Source organism: Pleurodeles waltl, chromosome 1_2 (assembly GCF_031143425.1).
Source record: "Pleurodeles waltl isolate 20211129_DDA chromosome 1_2, aPleWal1.hap1.20221129, whole genome shotgun sequence".
NCBI classification, from domain to species: domain Eukaryota; kingdom Metazoa; phylum Chordata; class Amphibia; order Caudata; family Salamandridae; genus Pleurodeles; species Pleurodeles waltl.
The window spans coordinates 176,446,396-176,458,736 of record NC_090437.1 but is presented as its reverse complement, the minus strand read 5'-3'; the positions used below and the strand labels follow the sequence as shown (position 1 = coordinate 176,458,736).

The window sequence follows — 12,341 nt, the reverse complement described above, 5'->3', positions numbered from 1 at the left end:
CGTCAAGACTGGGCCAAGAAATATCTCAAGACTGATTTTTCTAAGGTTTTATGGACTGATGAAATGAGAGTGAGTCTTGATGGGCCAGATGGATGGGCCCGTGGCTGGATTGGTAAAGGGCAGAGAGCTCCAGTCCGACTCAGACGCCAGCAAGGTGGAGGTGGAGTACTGGTTTGGGCTGGTATCATCAAAGATGAGCTTGTGGGGCCTTTTCGGGTTGAGGATAGAGTCAAGCTCAACTCCCAGTCCTACTGCCAGTTCCTGGAAGACACCTTCTTCAAGCAGTGGTACAGGAAGAAGTCTGCATCCTTCAAGAAAAATATGATTTTCATGCAGGACAATGCTCCATCACACGCGTCCAAGTACTCCACAGCATGGCTGGCAAGAAAGGGTATAAAAGAAGGAAATCTAATGACATGGCCTCCTTGTTCACCTGATTTGAACCCCATTGAGAACCTGTGGTCCATCATCAAATGTGAGATTTACAAGGAGGGAAAACAGTACACCTCTCTGAACAGTGTCTGGGAGGCTGTGGTTGCTGCTGCACGCAATGTTGATGGTGAACAGATCAAAACAGTGACAGAATCCATGGATGGCAGGCTTTTGAGTGTCCTTGCAAAGAAAGGTGGCTATATTGGTCACTGATTTGTTTTTGTTTTGTTTTTGAATGTCAGAAATGTATATTTGTGAATGTTGAGATGTTATATTGGTTTCACTGGTAATGATAAATAATTGAAATGGGTATATATATTTTTTTTGTTAAGTTGCCTAATAATTATGCACAGTGATAGTCACCTGCACACACAGATATCCCCCTAACATAGCTAAAACTAAAAACAAACTAAAAACTACTTCCAAAAATATTCAGTTTTGATATTAATGAGTTTTTTGGGTTCATTGAGAACATGGTTGTTGTTCAATAATAAAATTAATCCTCAAAAATACAACTTGCCTAATAATTCTGCACTCCCTGTATAAAATAATTACACTGTAGCTCAGTCCTTCTAGACACACTTACCCCTTTAGGTATCCAAGCCCCTACTATGTACATTCTTTGCCATGTGCACAAGTTTTTATTACAAGATCTTTAAAGACGACTAAGCCTTTCAAGCCTTTGAAGGGATTCAGCAAGAATGATTACAGTGAAAATCTGCTGCTAGGGTTTGTCAGAGGGGTTCATCAGCACCAACATTCTTACATACAAAGGTAATCAGTGAGGTTTCATACAACAAAATACATGTCTGCAGGCATAATAATTCACCCTTTTAAAGCCTATTGACTTTTACATATGTATTTCAAAATAAATAAATTGGGCCTCCTGCCTTGGTTGTAACTTTTCAGAATGAAAAAACAGACCAGCAGAATCTGAAATACCTTTTCCCAAAAAAGCAATTCGACATGTAGCCTTTATCAGTGACAACATAACTAACTCTCCCCTGCAGTTTTGAGCCATTGGGTATACTGTAATAACACTACAGATATGTTCAAATGACAGTTGTCAAAGCAATATAAAATCCCTAAGAGTGCCTAATAAGATTTATCAAACGGCAAATCTTCTATGCTCTTCTTTGTAAAAGGCGATCACCAGCACACAAACCCTTTCCTACTACATTGATCTATGACATTTGATGTACCAAAATGCCTGCCCACATGTTCAGTGGAATACCAATCCATCTTTAAAAGCCCCACTGCCTTGAACATGTGGTTTTTGCAGTAAGCTAGTCAGGTCTATAGGTTTTGTCTTAACTTTGCATAATATTCTAATCAACCCTATGCAGTCCGACATAGTTATTCCCAATGAACCAACAAGGCATATAACCTTGACCATTGGCTTGACTCCACAACCAATACAGGCCTATTGACGTGCTCATAAACTGGCAACTATCCAGCATCAAGGTCTAAAACGAAAATATGTACAAAATTGTAGTTGGCATAATAATATACAAAACAATGCCACAGACATGTCAAAATCCTTTAACAACTGGATTACTGTTAGTCTAGAAGTAATTTTACCACTTTCCGTATCTGCAAAAGGTCGCTGCAGGTGGAACTCTCCTTGGTTTACTTCGGACTTGCTGCAACTCAAAGGAGATTGCAGGAAATGGGAAAGGAGATGGAGAAAATCTCAAGATGAAACGATAAAACTAGAATATAAGAAAGCAATTCGGTTGTATCATACCGAAATAAAAACTGCCCAGACTAGATATTATACATCTAAAATTGAACTAGCGGCCAATTCACCTAAAGAGATTTTTCGTGTCCTTAAAGAAATTACTCAACCCCTAGAGGATCTGGCATCTTTGGACGCACCTCAGGGCCATGTCAACAAATTGGCATCCTACTTTCAACAAAAAGTGTTCGACATTTATGCGACCTTTCCTAGAGTCCTGAATGTGGAATATGAAGCTACTAAGCAAGAATCGAGGGAGATAGCAACCCTGTCTGAATTTCCTCTAATACAAGAAGATGCCGTAAAGAGACATCTGGTAAACATTAAATCAGGCTCCCGTCTTGATCCAGCACCGCCCCAGATACTATCTATGGGTTGGCCAGTGATGGTCGCCGTAATCACGAAACTTATTAATTCCTCACTTAGCACTGGGATAGTTCCAGAATCACGAAACAGGCTATTATCAAGCCACTCTTGAAGAAGTCGAATCTTGATCTGGAATTGTTCAGCAATTATAGGCCTATCTCATTGCTGCCTTTCCTGACTAAAATAGCAGAAAAACATGTACACTCCCAGCTCTCTTTTTTTATGGAAGAGAATAAGATTTTACACCCCACTCAGATGGGCTTCAGACTGTTGCATGGCACTGAAACCGCTTTAATCGCTGTCACAGAAGAAGCCAAAAAGCAGTTAGATAACGGGATAGAGACAGCTATTATCCTGCTGGACCTTAGTGCTGTGTTTGACATGGTGGATTTGGATATATTAAAGAATAGAGTAAAATAATTTGGAGTTTCTGGTTCAGCTTTAGAATGGATTACCTCATTTATCAGTGACAGGTGGTCATTTCAGGTATTATATAGATCCCACCTGTCACAACGAACCTTTGGCTGTTGTGGAGTTCCACAGGGGTCCTCCCTTAGCCCCACATTATTTAATATCTATATGTTGCCTCTGGCGGGAATTGTCAAACCTTTTGACCTGAAGGTGGCATCATATGCAGACGATACACAACTAATCCTCATTCTTAAAAGACTCTCGCGACTTGGAGGCAACATTTGGACCCTGTCTCCAAGCAGTTGCTGCTTGGATGACGAGAAGTAAATTAAAACTCAATGATGAGAAAACAGAGATGATGTTTCTTGGGCATCCAACAAAGCCCTTCGTGATTCCAACAACTATAGATGGTTGGGGTTCTCTTCCTCCTCCCAAAGAACTCACTAAAAGCTTGGGAGTCTGGTTAGAACCACAACTCTCAATGTCTCATTATGCTAACAAAATAGCGGTCGCGTCTTTTGCCCTTCTTAGGATGTTGAGGAAGGTTTTTACTGTTCTCCCATTTATAGCTAAAAGATTAATTGTTCAGTCATTGATTGGTTCTCGGAATGATTACGGAAATGCCTTGTTTATTGGATCACCAAGCTATGTTATTAAAAGATTGCAGAGAGTTCAGAATGCCACGGTGCGTCTGCTGCTGGATGTCCCCAAGAACAAATCTATAAGGGCAGGAATTTCCTTGCTAGATTGGCTCCCGGTGGCCAAGAGGATACAATTCAAAGCATTATGCCTTATGTACAGAGCATTGCATAACCAGGGCCCAGAAATGCTAAGGTCTCTAGCTCCATTCTATGCACCAAACAGATCACTTAGATCTTCCTTAGCACTGTTAGCAGTGATCCCGAAAGTGAAGAAAGACAGATGGGGTGGAAAATCGCTGGCGTATCAGGGAGCGAAGCTTTGGAACTTCCTTCCTCTTAATATTCAAGCAATGACGCAGGCACTTTCATTTAGAAAGGCCATAAAGACATGGCTATTTAGATCTTGATTTCCGGGGTATTTCTGTGTGATGTTATGGTTTCAGTTTTGAGGCAGTCAGGCACTATATAAATCCATATAACATAACATAACCGGCCCTTCTCAAAAGGGCCTACCAAGGATTATCACAGTGAAAATGTTCTTCCTCCTGGGTTTGCCAGCAGGGATGACCATCACCAGAGGATTTGCCTATTATGGTAATCTGTGAGATTTCACATAACAAAGTACCTGTCTGTACATGTAACAGTGCAGTGTATGATAATATTCCACTGTTAAATGTATTTTGGCTTTAACAGCTTTTCACAATAAATAAGCCAGATCTACTGTGTTTGTCCTAATAAACAGATGAGAAATATGAGACTGGGTTTAACTTTCCCCCAATAAACTAAGCAGGCCTGTAGCTTTTGTCATTCCTTTTCACCTTAACTCACTTAGGCGTACTGTATTGCATGTAAAGTTTCTCACAAGGCAATCATCAGGCATACAGTCACAAAATAACAAATGTCTACAAAATTACTGTTGTCATAGCAATATAGTATCTCTTGGGTCTAGCAAGGATTATCACAGTGCACGCCTATCCCTATGGTTTGTCAGGGTAGGGAAACAAAAATGTAGCCTGCTGCAGTACTCTGAGGTTCATGTAACAAAATACCTTTTTGCTGGTTTTAATACAGAGTAGTAAAAAGCCACTCCCAAATGCCTTTTCCCACCTTCCTGTCCTGGCATAAAAAAACAAGCATTGGCAAAGCCAATAGATCTTGTAAACTTGAAAGCTATTAATTTTGCAAATGTGTTGTTAAGCCATATTGTACAGCTGCACATCTTCTGTGCAGCATGGCTGAGAGTAGCGAAAAAATTATGAAACTTAAAAAAAAAAAAAGTTTTACTTTCCGCTGTGTTGCACAGCAGCTGCGCTGTTGTACAGCATGGCTAAACAAAACATTGACCAAGCCAATAGCTGTTGTCAGCAACGACTATTGACTTTGTCAATGCTTTTGTGTATTCCTTCACTGACAGCTCGTTGTTGTCTGTATAGTCTGCACCTGCGACGTGCTTGAGGCTATCCTCGCTGTGGCCTTTGCTTGTTTTTTGACAGGCTCTGAACTGTTTTTACTTGCGTACTTCGCAGGGCAGTTGGAGAGAGTCGGGGGACGTGCTGCCCATACTACTTTGCTTTTAAATAGTTTGCATCTGTCCTTGGAAGTGTTACAGGAGTGTCTTGAGGAAATGTGCTGTCCTGTACAAATGCACTGCTGCTGCTCATTCTGCCTACATATTGATGCAACTCCCTCAAAGTACGTTTCTGTGACATACTATCTCTTCCAGCCCTCAAGATGTTTAGCACTTTGAAAACTACTGGGAGATTTAAACTCCTTGTCACCTTATACCCGCCCCTTGCCTGATGACTAGTGGAGCCTGGTCCCTTTTTTACCCATGAATCCACCTGCGACTGTCCTTTTTTCAAAGTATTTTATTTTTCTGCTGATCTGCTTGCTGTTGTTCCGTGGGTTTACCACACTCCTGTTAAGTATTAAGTTGCCCCCACCCTCATTGTGGCATCTGCAAAATAAAACAGCTTGTGGGTTTCTGTGTCTGACAGCACTGCCCTGTGCAGTCACCCCATAAATAAATGCATCTTCTTGGGACTTGTCTTGAAGTGGCAATATTTTATGTAGTGCAAGAACCCGTAGAGGGGAACATGTGCTTTACCATCCGTTTTCTTGATTGTCGCCTCATTACGGGGATGTGGCTCCCATAGTGTTTCATTCTATCATCCCAGAAGACACTGCTGCCACCATGACTACTCCAGAGGACTGCAACCCATCAGCAACATGCTTGCACCCATTCTGAATACCTCCATCTCTTCTGCAACCTTCCCAGATGCTTGGAAACGCCCAACTGCCCTCGCATTGCTGAAGAAACCGTATGCAAATCCTTCAGTGCTAGTCAATTAGAGACTAGTCTTCCTGCTACCGTTCCCACCAGTATCTTAGAGAAAATCATCAACAGACACCACACCGAAAACCTCAACGACCACCAGCTCCTCAACACCACTCAATCTGGTGTCAGACTCAACCGCAGCTTGAAAACTGCCCTCATCGCTGCCACAATGACTTCTACATGATTGGCCAGAGGAGACATGGCAGCCTTCATACTCCTGGACCTCTCCAGGTTTGACACAGTCTTGCACCTCATCTTCATCCAATGCCTACACAACATCAGAATCCAAGGACACGTACTGTGATGGATCTTCCTGTTCTTGACTGGAAGGACCCAGTCAGTCAGCCTGGCACCATACACCTCAGACACCTGTGACCTTCTATGTGGAGTTCTGCAACGATCATCCCTGAGATCGACCCTCAACACATACTTGATCCCTCTACCAGGCATCATCTGCTCTCACAATATCAATGTCCTCTCTTATGCAAATAACACACAGCTCATTCTCTGCCTCACGGACAATATGCCCAGTCCTGTATCAAGTTTAGTGCCTGCATAACTGAAATCACCCACTGGACAAACACCAGCCTCGTAGAGCTGAACACTGAAAAGACCAAAATCGTTGTCTTTGGTAAAAGCACATCACTGTGGAGACTCCATCTGATGGCCAACAGAGCTAGGACTGACACACTCAACCCTTACCAAGAGCCTTGTGATCTTCATCGACTGCAAACTCAACGTGACAGGTCAAATCAGTGCCGTCACTGCCTCATACTTCCATACTCTGAAGATGCTGAGGGGGGTTTTCAAATAGCTCCTAAACAGCACCTGGAAAAACCATCACACACCTTCTGGTCACTATCAAGCTGGACTACGGGAAGGCTCTCTGTTGGGATTAAAAAAAAAACTAACCAGAAGGCTGCAGACCATTCAGAACTTGGTGGCTAAAATCACTCTGTTTTCCACACTACACTTGCATCACTCTATTCCTAAAGGCGCTTCAATGTCTCTCCTTTCACAAATTAGCACAATTCAGACTCCTCACTCACATTTTCAAGGCACTAGATAACACTGGCCTGGCATACGTCAACAATCGCTTCTGCTTCTACAAACCTTCCAGATACCTCCACTCATCTAGACTCCTACTTGCACAAATCCCACGAATACAGAAACCAGATCTGGCAGCTGAGCCTTCTACATCGCTCCTAAAGCATGAATGACCTGCCGCTACACATAAGAGCCCCCTCCTCACTTCTTGAATTCTGCAAGGAGCTGAAGACCTGGCTTTTCGATTAGTCCCACTAGGCCCTAGGTGTGGCTAGGCAATCTTCTGCTCAGCACTAGGACCCCCCTACCGGGTGATAGTGTGCTCTACAAATCACCCCCCTCCCTCTGTGTTGCCTTCCATCCTGCCAGCAGAAAAGGGAAGCGTGGCTGAAAGCAAAAAATAATAAAAAATAAAAAAACGCCCTGCCTCCTCATAGTGCTTTTGAAAAACAAAAAAAAACGGTCATGCTGCTGTTCTCTCCTTGGTGAGACCTATTGGCTTTGTCAATACTTGTTTTTCATTTGTTTGATGGTGATCTTCACATATGGTGCTTCATTAGTTTTGGTTTATGTATTTTGTAGTTCAACAGAACAGGTTAATCGTTGTTTTCAGCAATATTCGTAGTTCATATCTTTGAGCCATCTATTTCGTTGGTGTTAAATTGATGACGTATTTTGTACGCCATATTCGTTATTTACTACATGTGAGCGTTCAGTGCTTGTCAGTTTAAAATGCTATCTATGTAGTAAAACCACGGGAAACGACAATTAACAGATCTTTTTGTGTTACTGTGCAGAGCTTAAAATAGCATCTCTTATTTGTGGCGTACAGTAGGAAACAACATACTTGAAACGCATGTTCTAGTAAATGTGTCGGTCAGTGCTTTTATAGTAGAAATGATTTGGCATATTTTAAACTGGCCAGTCCATTACTTTACTTGGTATCGATAGTTGTTCTACTGTTAAGTAGCGATGCCTTTTTATGCGACCTTTTTAGAAAAATGCTTGGTCATTGCGCTACTGTAGGGAAATTGGAATATGCCATGCATGTCATTTCTGCTGATTCGTGTTCATGGAGGGAAATTAATTCGGGCTCTCCGCTGTATTCTCTTGTTCTGGTTTTCTGGCCTTGCTAATGCGGAAACGGGGTGTGGGGTGTGGTTGCAGGTACTAGTCCGCCGGGGGTGGACACATGCTTGTCACCGCACAAGCTGGGCACGCCAGCGATCAGATTGAAGCTGGCATCCCAGCATCAACCATCGAGAACACAGATGCTAAGCTAAGGAGGCAAGGCACCCGTCCGCTCCGAGACAGACGTATCTTTTTAAGACAAATATCGGACTCGCTGCCTTACAGTTCTGTCTTGGTTTACAGGCAAGGACCTGCAGATAGCCTTCCTGTTCTAAATACATTTCATTCGCAGCGAACATTTATTAAAAGCACAGAATGTAGAAATAAATTCACCGACGTACCTCCTTGTCTGCAGGGCTGATGGAGAAGCGCTGCTCTCTCTGTGGTCCAGCCTATTGCCTCTGCCCATCTAGGATGGCGCTGCTCTGTGATTGGTCCGAGCTTTATACAGCCATGAAGCCCCTCCACCCACAGGAGTTAATCATTCATGCATCCGAGCAGCATTGTCTGCTCCGGTGGGCGATGCACATGCAATCTAATGCCTATTTTTATGCCGGAACGCATTAACAGGCAGACGCGGTGCATTTACAGCTAGAGAGTTTATAAAAAGTGCTTTGCAACTGAGGTAGCGGATTATCACTCACAAGCGTGGTGACTGAAATGTTATCCGGCCAGCAGACTTTAATTTTTTATCGCACGGTATTCTCACTGGTGTGGTTGACCGCAGAGAAGGGAGTTAGTTACAAACAAGCATCTTGTTATGTTGGGGAACTATTTAAAGTGATCTCACATATTGAGTAACGGTGAAAAATGATCTAAGGAGGGTCGATCAAAATCGCAATTTTTTTTTCTTGTGAAATTGTCGAAAGTTCGTAAAATAAATCGAAAAAGTATTCTTTGAATGTGAAATGTGGTTAGCCAGTATTACGCATGACTTTTTCATGTAGGCACGCTCTTCAATTAAAAAATTCTTGGGAGGTTCTGGCAGGACTAGTTCGAGAGAAAAAAAATACATAATTTTCTGCACGAATGAGTTGCATACAGAAATTATTCAAAAATGTTTGATTTTTTTTTTTGCCAACGTAGTTACAATTTCTCCCAGTCTTACAATCGTCCGAGCTTGATGCCTGCATAACGCTCGGACCAGTCACAGTGCAGCGCCTTCCTAGGTGCGGACCAGCAATAGTCTGGACCACAAAGAAAGGCGCATCCACCAGCTCTGCAGCCACGGAGATACTTCAGACCAGGTGCATATGTTTTGGTGTTTTTTTTTTTTTTTTTTAATTCAGATCTTTTCAGCTGGGGCTAGGTGTCTCAGTGGAACACTGCGTGACTAACTTCAGTGACCTATATTGCCTGGAAAATGGAAGCCTCTTCAACATGTTTCTCTGTATTTCTTAAAATCGTGTCTTGTGTTCTGTAATCGTTTTATACGGTGGGTGTAACAAAAGCATGATTTTTGTCTATTGACTACTTACAACGAGTGTTTTTTCGAACTAACTAGAAGGGCGCTTCCTTTTTCTGGATTCGGAACTTGCACTTGCTTTCTTGCTCCAAGGTATTTCTCAGTACATCAGATGAGTTTCCTGCTTCTCCACTGGCGATGCCCTTTGTTTGTTGGGCTATTCATTTCTGTTACTTCTGCTACTATTATAAAGTTAATGAATGTCAGTCCAATATATTGCAACCCAGGGGCAGCTGCAAGTAACCTGGCGAGGAGTCTGCTTGAAGACCCAAATTGTAATTTAATTTGAGATATTCATTACAAATAGTGAGTCCTAAATGAATGTGAATAGTAGGGCACCATAAGAGTTGTAAACTAAAATAAACCACACCGGTTTGCCGTTCCTCATGAAAAAAGAAAAGAGGAGAGGGAAGTTGTGGTCGGAAAAGGCCTAATCAGTTGGCTCGGGGGATCCGACTGATAAGTGATAGCCCTCACACTCCCAGTGTCATGCTTCATCATCGGGCAGCTCCTCATTGGCCCGGTGCTGTAACTCCCAGCGGGCCCCTTTGAGGGGGCTGTTTGTCGGAGATCTTTCAAATAAGCTGTAGTTATGATGAAAGTAAGTGCGGGCCTAGCGAGTGTAGGTTGGTGATGTGAGTGGTTAAAAATGTCAAAGGGGTACCTAATATAGTGGTCCTCTTGGTAGAAGTACAAACAAGCAGTGACTGTCCTGGGAACTAATGAACCTTGATAGCTCCAAAAATGGCTGAATTTACAAAATATATTTAAAGATGATATTTGATAAATCATATGACAATTGGGAGATATATTACTAACAGTTTACCTTGATGTGCAGGCATTGCAACTGTGGCGTTTATGTATAATCTATGTAGAGGCATTCCAAAATGCTTTTTTTTTTTTTCTTTTTTTTTTTAATAACATTACTGCTGGCAGCTCTCCTGATACACTGAGGTGATAACTGCTGGTAATCCTACATAGGATGACCACTAAGGTAATCTTGTCTGATATGGTCACTATTACAACACTAATAATAGCAGCGCATCATGATTTTCATTTAACAAAAGTAACCTTTATTACAGTAAACATTGGAGACCCACAGCCTAGAACCACAGATGATACTGGTGGTGGTACTGTAAAGGTGTTGATTATAGATCCCTAATTGTGTAATGGTATCCTGCAGAAGGCAGCATGCTGAACCAAGATTTGAATTGTGGAAACAGATTTGTTACTTTTGCCTGACCACAGTACAGATGCGCACTCCAAAAGAAAAGTATTTTATTAGCAATCTGAAGTGAGCTTGCAAGTTTAAGTATGCCTGCTCCATAAGCAAACCAGAGGACAAGGAGGGCCACCATGCCAACAAAATGTTTTCCCTTCCTCTTCCTTGTTTTCAGGCATCTTGCTGTTTCTTTGGGATGTCTGCGGGGTCTTTTTTTTCATTTTATGGTTTTGTTGTGTAGTTTTATGTAGCGCAAACTCAACACAAAGGTATTGGTGCGCTTTATTTATTTTGCAGTTTCATATAGCACAAACTTGATACAAATGTATTACAGCGCTTTACAAGAGCACCAGTTACATTACACAAGAACACATTCATTTGTGGTAGCAAGTGGAAATTATGTGTTTTGCCCAGAATCATATAATGTTCACATCCTCCCCCCTAGGGTTCTTTGTCTGGTATGTGTTGGGGCAGTCTGGGAATAACACTTTTTTATGTAGCTCTTTGTAATAGAGGTTCTGCCATTTCTTAGCGGTGCAAAGCAGCTTCCATTTTTAACAAAGTGCTAGAATTCATTTGCATCGACCTTGCAGAGATAAATAGGTAAAAAAGCTATGTCAGGATTGTAATCTGTGACATTCACATTCTGCCAAGACCTCAGCAGTTGGTTCATTAACCAACTGATTTGAGTAGAGCTCAACACTAGGCGACAACACGTGCTCTTGATAAACTCTGGTGGGTCACCAACCAAGCACATAGGTTAGTTCTAGGCAAGAAGATGGCATAAGGTGTTGTCTCCAAAATCGAAGAAAGGAGTCGTGACTCCAGACCCATGCACTTTACGTCTTCAAGATTGATAGACCTCTTCAAATAGAGTTCAGTTAGTAGAGGCAGCCATTTTCCTAACCCTATAGTTCAAAGAAGATAACACGAGGGTGCCACAGTGAGAGGAGCAACGTATGATAGGTCTTGACCTGGCCTGGCAGTTCGGGTTGGACTGCTCCCATGGGGAACAAGGTCAAGGCTGATTTGCATATGGTGGGTCCCAAACTGTGGTGGCATGGTGAGCAAAAGAATTGATGGATTAAACCCAGATCTGTGACTGGGGGTGAATGTTTGATTGGTTCCGCATTCCGTCCATCATTTGTGTTTGTTTGCTTTTGTCGCCATAAGTGCGACATAATGAGTTATGAAAATACACTCATTTTGTGTCTGAAATAAACACTTTTAAATTTTAGTTTACAATGTATGAATTCAACCAAGCAAAAGCTTCAAAGTTAAGTTGGGCTGCACAAAGGAGAGCTACTTAGAGGTGACCACAGAGCTACCACGAGCTCAGAAGGTTTTGTGGGAGAAGCCTGTTGTAGGCACACCGCAGGGAATCCTTACATACCTTTCTCAGGTGTACAGGTTTTTGATGAGAAACTCGAAATAACACCTCCTATTATGGCAGCAAGATGAGTCATAAAGTTCTTTCAGAACTATCTTAGGCTTTGTGCGAACTTCAGCCATTGTTTCCCACTGCTATTACAAATGCAGATATTCACTTG

The 12,341-nt window shown here is 42.2% G+C and overlaps 2 protein-coding genes across 3 annotated transcripts in view; one reads left to right on the top strand and one right to left on the bottom strand.

The window, feature by feature from the left end:
- SMIM18 (small integral membrane protein 18) overlaps positions 1-8,539 on the bottom strand; it is a 45,299-nt gene extending 36,760 nt beyond the window's left edge. Inside the window, exon 1 of the mRNA XM_069237403.1 lies at positions 8,446-8,539. The gene's annotated coding sequence lies outside the window, so the exon portion shown is untranslated. The remainder of the gene's footprint in view (positions 1-8,445) is intronic.
- GTF2E2 (general transcription factor IIE subunit 2) overlaps positions 1-12,341 on the top strand; it is a 226,490-nt gene that overhangs the window by 75,494 nt on the left and 138,655 nt on the right. The window lies entirely within an intron of this gene.